A 12,400-nucleotide genomic window follows, 5' to 3' on the forward strand; every position below is an offset into this window, starting at 1 on the left:
AGCATATCAGAAGAATGAACATATTACTGCTATAGAAGAAGAATCGTTATTTGTATCTGAAAGTTACCTATCAGGGGAAGGTGTCTGGTTCTAATATTATGTCATAAGTATGTAATTTAGACAGTGTAATTTAGACAGTGAGACAGGATGTAGTAGGAATGAGTGTTTCAGGCAGTACGAGGGAAATGGAACAAATTAATGGTGAAGTTAATCCTTTTTTTTTTGTTTTTAAATACATTTTTAAAATACATTAAAAAAAAACACTTATTATTTCTTTTTGTCTTTTTACACCCCAGCAGTATTTTTTTTTCTTTATGAAGAAAAGCAAGCATACCATTATATTTTGATCTTTCATGTACTGTAATCAAACAAATATATGCCTGAGCCAATAGATTATATAAAGGTACTGAACTTTTTTTTCCCCCTCTATTTCAAATATTTTCCGAGAGTTTGGCTTTTGCCATTTTCAAAAACAAATCAAAGTCAGGAATAATAATAATTATTATTATTGTTATCAGAATATAATGTTCTTGTTTTCCAGCTGAATCTGCTTAGGTTCATATAAAGAACCATAGGACAGACTGAAATAAGAAGACAGAATGATCTCCTTTCTTAGCATCAGCATGTAATGTTCCCTGTATGGGTTTCCAGTGTGCACAGCCCAGCCACTTCAGCATTGAATATCCCTAACACCTACACTCCTGATTAATGGACTGTATGCAAACTAACAATGTAGAGTTTAAAAGTTTTATCCACTACAAGATTGTCTCGCTTTCACTGCTGCAAGCTCTCTCCACAGCATGTATTTTCCATTGGTGCAGTATTATATAGACTGTATCATTGTACTGTTGAGTACTATGACTGATTGAAACAAAAGTTAAATCTGTTGTTATTTTCTTTCTGAGTTGTTATATTTTAATGCATTTGATACAATTTCTAATCCTTCCAAAATTTAATTTAAGACTACCTTAAATTTATTTAAATGTAGAGTCATCTTTCTCTTTTATTCCATGTACTCTTTGGAACCACTTGTCATACTTTCTTCCCTTTTTGCTTTGTATCTGTCTTCAACAGTGATTTATTCTTTTGCTTTTCTTATGCAATGTGTGTATTTAGAAGAGTTGCATACAACTCACATGTTGGCAGTTATATAATACTCAGGGGACTTTACAATATTGCAAGGATAAATTGAGACCATGAGTCCACTGTGGATTTTCTGACTTGATCTGAATTTAATTAAGATGCCAAGAGGGGTGTTATTAATTATTACAGAAAGTGATAGGGCCATTTTCTGAAGCGAGAAGTGCTTTCCTATCATCTGTGACCAGAAAAGCAAAGAAATCATTGTGTTCACAAGTGATGTGCCATCCTTCCTCAGAGGCCAGCTGTCCATGTGTGTGGCTGAAGGTGGATGATTGTGTAAGACAGGCAGTGAAAAGAGGTGATAGGGAGATGATTTTCATCATATGTTGGTCTTTTTATCTCTCCATCCACTTAGTTGCAAAGACAGAACTTCACAGAGCTTGTCAACAAAGCCATTATTCCACTCATTGGTCAATATATGTTCATTTTCTGCTGAGTGCTTCGGGGATCAATGCAATGCATGCTGATCTTTTTCTCAGGTTCATTTTTTCCAGGGGCAGTTAAGTCTAATCCTCAGTTCGTCTGCATCATGAAAACATCATGATTAGGAGGTGACAAACTGTTGAAATAGTAATTCACCTCTGTGAAAACTCAAGGACAAAGGCTTGATAAAATCTTTTATCTTTTGTATACGAAGCCGCTGTAGTCCTTATTATGGTTGTTATAGTTTGTGTGCTATTTTTTCCTTTACCTTTATGTGTCTGGTAACTTCATTTGTCAGGTTATTTTTAATTTTTAAAAGGAGCTCAGATTTGTGTTTTGACCCTCTTAGGAAGGATTCTGTTCATAGGTGAATCTGGGAAGAGGAGAAGAACATGGAAGGGAAAGTAATCCAGTAGGTTCTAAGGGAGAAAAAAACAAACAAAAAAAAAGCTTTTCTCTTTTGTTTAACCTAATCTATACTCTACAAGGATACTGAAATTAATAAATACTGATTAAAAACAAATAATTGGCTTTTCAACCAGAAGTGTTCAATGTTACTTTATGATGCCTTCTGTGCTTTCTCTACCTTATCTTGGTTGATCTATGTCAGTGAGAAGTATCTTTTAATTGAAATGAGTCTCTGGAGGGTGGGAAATTGAGATGTTTGAAAAATATGCCTTGATATGCCACTCTGAAATGCGTATTACAAAATATGGAGAGCCACATGGCACCTTGCTGTGTAATGTAGCCTGGGAATGGCTTATATAGAAGATAAGATATACTGACTCGATCCAGTTAGGAATCATTTTTGGATTAAATGTTTTTGAGAAAACTGATTTTTAGACTGTTGTTTGCTTGATTTATGCTATTTCTAGTACACGTGGATTGATTTGTAGGAAATACAAAGAAATAAATCTTTAAACCTGTAAATGAAAATAAGAACGAGATATTTCAGTAAAAGTTTAAGTTACAGGCTTTCAGTTGTTTGTTGTTGTTGTATGCTTGTTGATTTGCTTGCTTGTTTTGTTTTTAATTCTAGTCATATCTTAGCAGCAATGATAACGTGATTCCTTCCTCAGAAATAGGAACCTGTCTTATATTCAGAAATTGCAAAGCATGTTTCCACACATCTTTAATCCTAAGTATACACTGCTTTAACAGAGGGGTAATACAATCCTTTTTATTCCATCATCCTACTATGATACTCAAATTCTGTTTTCAAGACAGTGGTAAAATATAATAGCAATTACTGTAACCTCAGGATAATCTGATTGTAGGGTATTACATGCCTGAATATCATTTATCTATATCCGTATATTTATGACATGAAGAATTATCTTTCTTGCATCAATTAGCTGTGGACTAAAATTTTAGATGTTTGTGAATTCTGAGTGTATACGAGTATATCAGATGACTTAGATTGTTGCATTGATAATTAATATATAATAATGATATATAAATATATAATAATATGTAAACATTTAATAACGATATGATAATGAGTATATAATGAAACAAAGCTTGTTTTTAAAGCCACTTAAGTATAAAATCTTTCTGGCTTAGCCACTTTTTTTTTTTTTTTTTAACGCATTCTGAATAAAACTAAATATTGTCCTGTCCAGATAAATGAAATCATTTGAATTTATAAATCTCAGTGTGGAAAATAGTTTCTGTTTCTGCATATGTAAATAGTAACTATGATATGTCTTTTTACTGTGTCCAGAAGTTTCATCTCTATTGCCTCTTAAAATTGAATAGCAGCTGTCACAGGGTACGTGAGGACAACTTAGGGCCAGATATAAATCTGTATGAAACCCAGTAATGACTCATATCTTTAGTTATTTTGATGTAAGCACAAGTGTGTACATTCATATTTCAGAATGTGTCATATTTTGATTTAGTTTTAGTGAGCAAAAAATGACTTAAAATAGCATTAGTCTATACACTGCAATTTCATGCAAACAGTATATGTAAAACATCCTTAAAAGCTTTTACAACCAGTAAGCTCTGCTGCAGTGTCCTGTTTCCCAGTCTATCGCAAAGCCAGTGCATCTCAAGCTGTTCCTGTTACATTTGGAAGCTGAAGGGACAGATTTGAACATGATGTGAGATTTCCTCTGAGGAAACCTTTTGTGCCTAGAAGAGGGCACTCTGAATCAGCTGGTGGTGCTCCTTCCCGTTTGTTTGGACCATGTGGCTTCCACAGCAAGGATGAGGGGGAGGCTCTCCTGCTGTGGTCATCTTTTGGAAGCAAATGCATTCCTGGCTGTGATTGGATAGCCCCATAATTAAATACAGTCATTTCTACTCTGCCGTGTAACATCTTTTACACCTGTGTAGGGCAGGTTTAAAATGTTCTTACTCTGATTTGGGTTCAGTGTACACTTACGTTCATTTCTGCACAGGTGTTGATGATTCCACCGAATGCAAGACACTAGAGAATGAATTGAAAAAGTGTTGTTCATAGCAGCGAAAGTTAACTACCACTGTGGTGTCATTACTTTTTTTTTTTTTTCTTTTAGGGATGGAGTAGTAGCTGAGACTTTATATAGCAAATATCACTGAGAAGTGAGAACTAGGGAGAACTAGTCCCCACCACCTCCAAAAACATAAAAATAAAAATCAGGTAGTTTAAGGCAATGGCAGAATAAAAGGAACATCACTGAAAAACTGCCTGAAGTTTGGGCTGTATCCTATGCCATGATTAACAAATGTTTTATCGACTTGTCTTTGTCAGTTTTACATTGCTGGAAACTCCATCTCTAAAAGCTATGTAGCGGTTCATATGTGCAAGGCACTTCTTCATGGGAGTGCATGAATGTCATGATTAAGAAAGAAAAAATAACCTAAAACATTTCCAAAATTCTTAGTTCAGTGATGAGTGAACTCACTTCAATGAATGTACTAGAAGTCCTTCTCAGAATTACAGTATAGAAAACAAATTTTAATCTCTATCCCCCCAGGTATAAGAGAAATATCTGTGCACTTTTTATGCCATGTTCTGTAACTGTGACTATTTGAAGTATAAGCCCAACCAAGTCTCCTAAGTGTGGTACTCTGACCTACTCTGTATAGTAGTCCAACTCTTTTCGGGATAGAATCATTATGAAACAAGGAAGCTGCCCTGCACTAACTGCTGGAAAATCATGTTATTTAGAGAATTCTGGATAACTACATGAATTTGCAGAACACAATCTATTTCACAAGTACACAAATTTGTAATGATATGCATGGGGAAGGAAAACCCAAGTGATTAATTCTCAGCCAACACCCATCAGGGTCCAATAATATAAAGGATTATTTTTTCTAACTTGTCTGTGAAAATGTATAACATGAAATAATTGGACCTTGTTACTTCTGTGAGGGATGAGCAGGACTGTGAAAATAAGGTATCTAGTTTCATTTAAATAAAAAATGGAGATGGATGAGACCATTTTTCCTTACTCAATCATGCAGTCTTTGCTGTAGAAATGGTGGAAAGATGATCTCATCAGACTGAGACATAGCATTTATAAAGCAGAAAATAGAAGGTAGTGACACATCTTGTCAAACTACCAGAGAGCAGAGCTAAATCAGAATTAGAAATTAAAGGGTCAAGAAATTAACTTAAAGTTTTGAGACACCAACAGGCTGTTGAAATACAGTAGAAGTCCAGTAGGTGTTGTAACAAGAAAATATTATGCTGATGATGGATGAAAGACCAATCTTTATTTTCAGTGACTGTTGTATTATAGGAACATGATTGGGAAATAGGATTCTGTGATGTTAGAGAGAGTAGGAGAAACAAACAAACAAAATTCTCACTTTAATAGCACTTCCTCAAAATATTATAGATACCTTTGAAACCTGGCTTCAGAGAATTTGCTCTAAAGAGCTCAACATTCAATTATCTTTTCTCTGTGTAAACCAAAAAATGTGTTTCTTTTGAACATTAATATGGCACCTTAGTAGTGGCAGGTTAATGTTTGATCTTGAGTAGTGGTAGTTTTAGTGTTTGATCTTGAGGCTGAAGGCATTTGTGAAGGAATTGTGAAGCAACAGAAGGAAGAGACAAACTCAGAATGACCATATGTTCCTTACCAAAAATGTTTCTTTTCTGATAATTGAAAATGGAAAGAAAGGTGACAATGTCCTTTCTTTTCAAGGTAAGACAATTTATTTCTTATTCTCTATGAAGTGGTGCATGATTCCTGTCAGGCTCACAGAAATTGAGCTTAAGTGATTATCTACTACTGTTCTGTATCTTAGAGTATTTTCTAATATTGCATGTAATTTGTATTTTAATCTTTGAAGTAAGATGTTAGTATCTATTAAATGTGAATCTTTGAGTGTATATCTTATGCTGTATTTCATTCTTTTTTGTTTATTTGTTTATAGCATGCATAGATGTGGCCAGGGGGCTGGATATATAATGATATAGATGCTTGTTAGTAGATGCTTAGTAGATTTATGGGCATAGAATATAAGTAATTTTGCTTAAAATAATAGATTATTTAGATATAGGGCCCTGGTCCCCTGGCAAGTGGGAAAGTCTGCAGGAAAGACTTACCTTCGGTACAGGAATATCAGCTTGGGGAAACACGTGAACAAGTTAGATATACACAAGTCCAGCAAGAGGCCAGTCATTAGTGATGTACCCCACAAGCCAGTTCTGGGTCCAATACCATCTAACATATTCATCAATAATCTGGATGATCGGACAGAATGCACCCTCAGCAGGTGTGCAGGTGAGGAATTGGAGGAATGATTGATAGATTAGATGCTTGTACTGCCATTCAGGGATATCTGAACTGGCTGGAGAAGTTGTCTGACAGGAATTTTGTGAAATTTAACAGCTGGAAATGCAAAATCACACACCTTGGGTTGAATAAACCTAGGCAGCAGTACAGGCTGGGGACCAGGTTGGAATGCAGTTTTGCTGAAGAGGACCTGAGGGTCCCAGTGGATGCCAAATTCAATATGAGCCAGCATGTTGTGAACATCAACATGAGCCCTATGACAGGGCCAACAACATCTTGGTCTGCATCAAGGAAAGCTAGGAATACTTAGCCTGGTGAAGGCAAGGTCCAAAGGCAATCTTATCAATATATATAAATACCTGAAGGGGGGGAAGAAGAAAGAACCAGACTATTCTCTATGATGTTCTCTGGAAAGACAAAAGGCAATAGACATAAATAGAAATACAGAAAATTCCATTTAAAAATAAGAAGAAAACTTTTGTATTGCTATGGTGGTCAAATGCTAGCACAGGTTGCTGAGAGAGGCTGTGGAGTCTCCATCCTTTGAAATACTTAAAACATGACTGAACATGGTCCTTGGCAGCCTGCTCTAATTGAAATTGCTTTAAGCAGTGGAGGTTGGACTAGAAGATCTTCAGAGGACCTTTAGAGATTCTTGTGAGTCTATAATTCCCAAATATGGAATGAAAACTGTTTAGTAATTAACCATATATCTAACTGTATTTATACGGCAGGTGGTTCCTCAGTTGCAATTATATAGTAATACTTGTTTAACCATCAGAAGATTACTGTTGATATTACTTTTATTATGAAAGTATCAGTGTCAAGTTATCACTGTGCAAACAGTTGACTATTGTATACAAGTAAAAAGATGAAGTAAATTATACATTGAATTACTACTGCCATTTTACAAATAGAAAACTGAGTCTGAACAATAAAATCCATATGCACAATGCTTTTCTATGTATAATGGCCATTTACCACCTTTGGTGATCCAGTTTAAACATATGTCTGAATTAGGAAAAGAATCTCAGAGTAGTCCCAGTCTCATCAGTAACCATTGCACCATTTTTTGCCCGAATTTTGCTTGAAAGCAGAGTAGGAATTGAACAATGATGATATTTACCACTATATACAATACATGGGTGAATGTGAATTTTGTGCTGTCATTGAAAAACTTCAGCTAACCTTCAAAAATTATTGTACTGATAAAGCTGGATTAACTGATAAGGCTTAAATTATTACGTGCTAAATTATTTTGTAATAAATTTTATTTATATTAAAGAAGACAGGATAGATTAAGAAAGTTTTTCATTGAAGCAATACCTTAATACTTTTAATACCAAGTGGCAAATATTTCTGTAACTATGGAATTATAGAATTATACACTAATTATAGAATTATACACTATTTTTTATGTAAAGAAGAATCTGGTCTGTAGACAGTAATCTCATCCCATTTCTGTACAGCTGCCAAAGGTAGTTCATAACATCCTTGTGAAAGATAAAATACTGATGTCAGATAAAATGTTTGAAGTTCATTTAAAATTTATTAAAGCATTATTGCAAGATGAAACATACCTCCTGTTTTCCTTTGGCAGACTGGCTCTCATAATTTTAGTGCTAACATTTGGCCGAATTCTGATCTTTACAGCCCAGGAGTAAATTTTCTCTCTAGGGTTCTTCTATGGCTTTTCTAGAACTTTATCAACAAGATCATTCCAAAAACTTATTTTCTAAAACTTTGTCAACAAACTTCCAAGGTTTTGGAATGATCTTGTTGATAAATTTTTAGAGAAACCATAATCTTTGTAGCTTTTCTGTATATAATAGTAAGTTAAACTGTGACTGTGGATATGTCTGATGCCTTTTTGTATCATTTTTCTATTTTGTCCCCTGATTATTCTAATTTCTTATGGAAGGTGAATAATGTATCAGTGGTGTAGGCATATGTATAAAGGTTTTTTTCCCTCACTTTAAAGAACAGATCTTTTTATCTTTTTACATTTATGTTCCATTCCCAATATATTTTTTCTTTAATATTGAATATATTTCTATGTTTGTATTCTATACATTTGATGAAGAATGTATTTATTTTTAATAGGCAAGAACCTAATAATTTTATTAGAGCCGATTAATAAATCCAGTGGATCACACTAAGTTAATGAAAGCAGGTGATAATCTATGCTTGGGATACTAAATCACCACTGAGAAAACATGACTTGTGTCAAAATGTACTGTATATTATCTACACACATCATTTTCAGAAGGATTATATATAACCGATGAAATATGATGTACAGAGGTTAGTGATGTGTGCTGTTGTAATTCTTGAAATTTCAAAGGGAAACTGCAATATTATAATATCTCAAATTATTATTACTTATAAGGTAATTGTAAAGCTACCATATTGTTCTCTCTTGAGTTTTCCTTCAGACGTTGCATTCAAATAGAGAAGAAATGAGCCTCCTGGAATTCAAATCCAATCATCTTTTTTATGTAAAGATTTGGGTTTTCACATTAACTTGTCAGATACCATACATCTGTGGTCTGTTGGTTAACTAATTACCTTTTCATTTAGTACCAAATGTTTGGTGTTTTTTTTTTTTTTACTTCAAAAGGAAAATTACATTGTCAGGTAGAAATATTTGGACAAATGTACAAAATTAACATAGCTTTACATTGTATATGCCTTCCTTAGAATTTTGTTGTTCTGCAGTGCAATGACAGGAAGTAGTTTCAGATTAATAAAATATTTAAGTAGCCACAAACAGCTCTCACATATCTATAAAACCACAATGGAAGCAGACTGATGAAAAGATTTGTCCTACAGGCAGATAAAAGGGAGGGTGGTAGGAAAAAATATCCAACATATCAATGTATACAGATCAGAAATAGATTAATATTTTTTCTGAGGTATGGTGTGAACTGGTGCTACAGTAGGTAAATATTTTGGTCTGGTAAATGGATGTACTCTAGCCTGCCCATACTGTGGTGAACAAGTACTTCATTATTATTACTATTATTTTTGATGAAATTAGGAAGAAAAGAATAATTCTAGTTGAACAAATTTAACCTCTAGTTAAAACAATATTAATTCTCTTTTTCTATGGTTATAAATCATATATTTTAGATGGTCTGCCTAAGAAATATTAAGAACCTGTACTCCAGTGGTGTTTCTGTTTCATTATTGAGTCATGATATTTTTATGTATGTATACTATAAATCGTGATTAAATCTGGTCCTCTATCAGCATGAGACACAATGCACCATAAAATGTTATTTTTTCCCCCTAACACACACAGGTTGACAGAAAAAAGGAATGTGCAATGGAGATTGTTAATATGGAAATATCCTAAGATACGGCATGCCATTTGAGAAAATAAATGAAATATACTTTGGTATGGAAGATAATTAATTGTACCATGAATTACTGAGGACAGGTAAACTGAAAATCACTTTCCTTCCTTTTTACATTCATTAATGTTGCGTGTCTGCTTAGGTCTGCTGTTACCTTTTTTCCAAACTTCATTCTTGGCTGCTTCATCTGTATCTCTTTATAGAAACACATATGACTGTATTAAACAAACATTTAAAAGGGTGATTGGTGATCAGTTTCTTTGACAGATCTCAAACTGACTTTTAAGTTGATAACTGTAGGTTCTCCATTGGTAGCAAAAGTAAATTAGAGGGAAGAGATTTTTTTGGTATCTATGTCAATCTTGCAGTCACCTTTGTTTGTGGTTAAAGCGCATGCTGGATCTGGTTGTCAGTTGCAACAATATTGAAGAAATTATTTGGAAAACTTTCATGAAATCTTCTTTCTGACTTTTGCATCTTCATAAAGCAATTAAATGAAACCAGGGATGGATGCTGTTTAACTCTTAGCTAGAAAGAGAAAAGATTTAGCAACAGAGAATGAATTTTAAAATGTTACAGCTTCCTTTCTTGTTATCATGTTGATATCAGAAATATATTCCTAAATATAGTATATGAGGATTGTAGTAGCTCAGGTTTCTCTGTAGCAGACAGGGCACAGTAGCAAAGTTTCTGAATGTATTCTGTTAATTATGTGAACTACCAGAATCATAGCAAACAACATTATACATAGTCAAATTTTGTAATAGATTGTAATCTATCTGTAATAGATTTTATAATCTATTTAGTAAAGAATTATTTAATAAAAAATCTAGAAAACATAAGTATTATTGAATAATACTCAGAAAAATCTGTATGCAGTTCAGGAGATGGGCGGGCAAGTATATTGATGAGAGTACAATCTTGTATTTTGTATTTGTACAGGGGGATACTGAGTCACGGGAGAAATTTAGGATATAGAAGATCTTTTAGTACTGTGGGTCTGATGTTTCACTTCTTTGCATCTCTGTACAAGTCCTAATTGTGAAAATTGTATTGTGATTGATACCAGTATTGGAATAGGCATTTTACATTGCTTTCAAATAATTAAATGGATTTTGAAACCTTGTGGTAGTGAAGAATCAGTCCTAATGATGTTTTTCCTTGTATTAGAGTAAGTCTCTGAGCTTTTACCTACATTGTTAGTTTGCTATAATGTGAGGAAAAGAAAATGGGTTGTGAGTTCCATGACCACAGAGGTTTCCACAAGAGCTTTCCAGGTAAAAAACAGGCAAAAATAGAAATATTGATACTATAAAAACCTTTTTTTTTTTTTTCAGTTACCCCCACCCCCTACCAAAGGAAAACAGTTTTCAAAGAAGATCATTGCTTTCTTCTAAAGATTTTTTTTTTCTTTTTGTTACTTTTAAAATATATAGGAAATCATTTTACCGAAGAACAGGTTTTTTTAATAAGCCTTATAGTAAAATATTAATATGTTCTCTACTAACAGTACTAGAAATTAATGGACGATGGTGCATGTTGTATTTTGGAGACTGCTAGAAACAATTTAACAAAGTTTTTGGTGTGTTGATGCAATACTATCAGAAACTTTCAGAGATGGTGATGAGCTAAAATTGAATAAATTCATGTTGGTTGGTGTTAACTTGTTGAATACATGAAATTGAAAGAATTATATAAATTCTAAATGAATTTCTAAATCTGATAAGTATGAAAATGTGATGGATAAAGAATTTTCTGGTTTGATATTTGGTCCTTCTTTCTCTGAAAACGAGAATTAGAATAGTTAAAATTAATTATTAGAATAAAAATATGATATAGAATAAAAGAGTCATGAGTGACTCTCTAGTGTAGATATTTATTCTATTAGCATCACTTGTGTCAGGAATCCCTGTTCCCAATCTGTGTACAACCTGCTGGGAGAAATTCTGCTCATTTACTTATATGTCTTTTGGCTTAAGGTGTGATTTGGGAATATATTGCATGGTATTATTACTGAGAGGTCATATCAGGATTTTTTTATTTTTATTTTTGGCTAGTACATAAAACCTCTCAAATTGTGTGTCTGGGTACAGACAGTATCATTGTCTGAAGCTTACAAAAATATTTTTAAACACATTTTAGAATTATTTTCTTGTACTGCAGAAGTTAATTGTTCTGTAGGAATTAATGGTAAGAATTGTAGGAATTAAGCATTCTTTAAAATTCTGCATGAAATGTATAGTTTTTACGTTGCTTGAGGAAGCACAAATGGCATATATGACATGATCTAAGTATCCATACTATTATCTTTTGAGCTACTTTCTACTTGGGGGCCAGCCTACTGTTTTTACTTGCACACTTTGATGTGTGCAAGTAAAGTCAGCTTATGAACATTGTTTCTCATATTTGTCTACATATAGATGCTTTAGCATTTTAGATCCTTGATATATCACTTGAAATTAATAACTTTTTTCTCTGTTTTTTTTTTCTTTTTATCTTTTTAAGTTCTTACCTGCCTTCCCCCCAGCTTCATTTTTCCAACTCTCCAAAATTATATGATATCAAAACTTAGACGTTCATAAACGAGTATTTCCCACATGATGGAACAGAGGGTGAGGGTTACTGAAATAAAGTAAACAAAATGAGGCTCTGCAGTGGCTTATGAGACAGAAATATAGACTCTGAGGATGAATTAATGAGCTAAGTGCAGGGGAGGATTGAGAATCAAAGGTTCAC

At 33.5% G+C, this 12,400-nt stretch overlaps 1 protein-coding gene across 16 annotated transcripts in view; it reads left to right on the top strand.

Moving 5' to 3' along the window:
• Positions 1 to 12,400, top strand: part of LRRC4C (leucine rich repeat containing 4C) — a 515,355-nt gene that overhangs the window by 287,441 nt on the left and 215,514 nt on the right. For 9 of the 16 annotated variants that reach the window (XM_083836612.1, XM_083836610.1, XM_083836599.1 and 6 more), the window contains one exon: positions 9,610 to 9,747. The exons of the other annotated variants lie outside the window; for them this stretch is intronic. The gene's annotated coding sequence lies outside the window, so the exon portion shown is untranslated. The remainder of the gene's footprint in view (positions 1 to 9,609; positions 9,748 to 12,400) is intronic. 16 annotated transcript variants of the gene reach the window in all.

Source organism: Anser anser (assembly GCF_964211835.1).
Source record: "Anser anser genome assembly, chromosome: 5".
NCBI lineage: Eukaryota > Metazoa > Chordata > Aves > Anseriformes > Anatidae > Anser > Anser anser.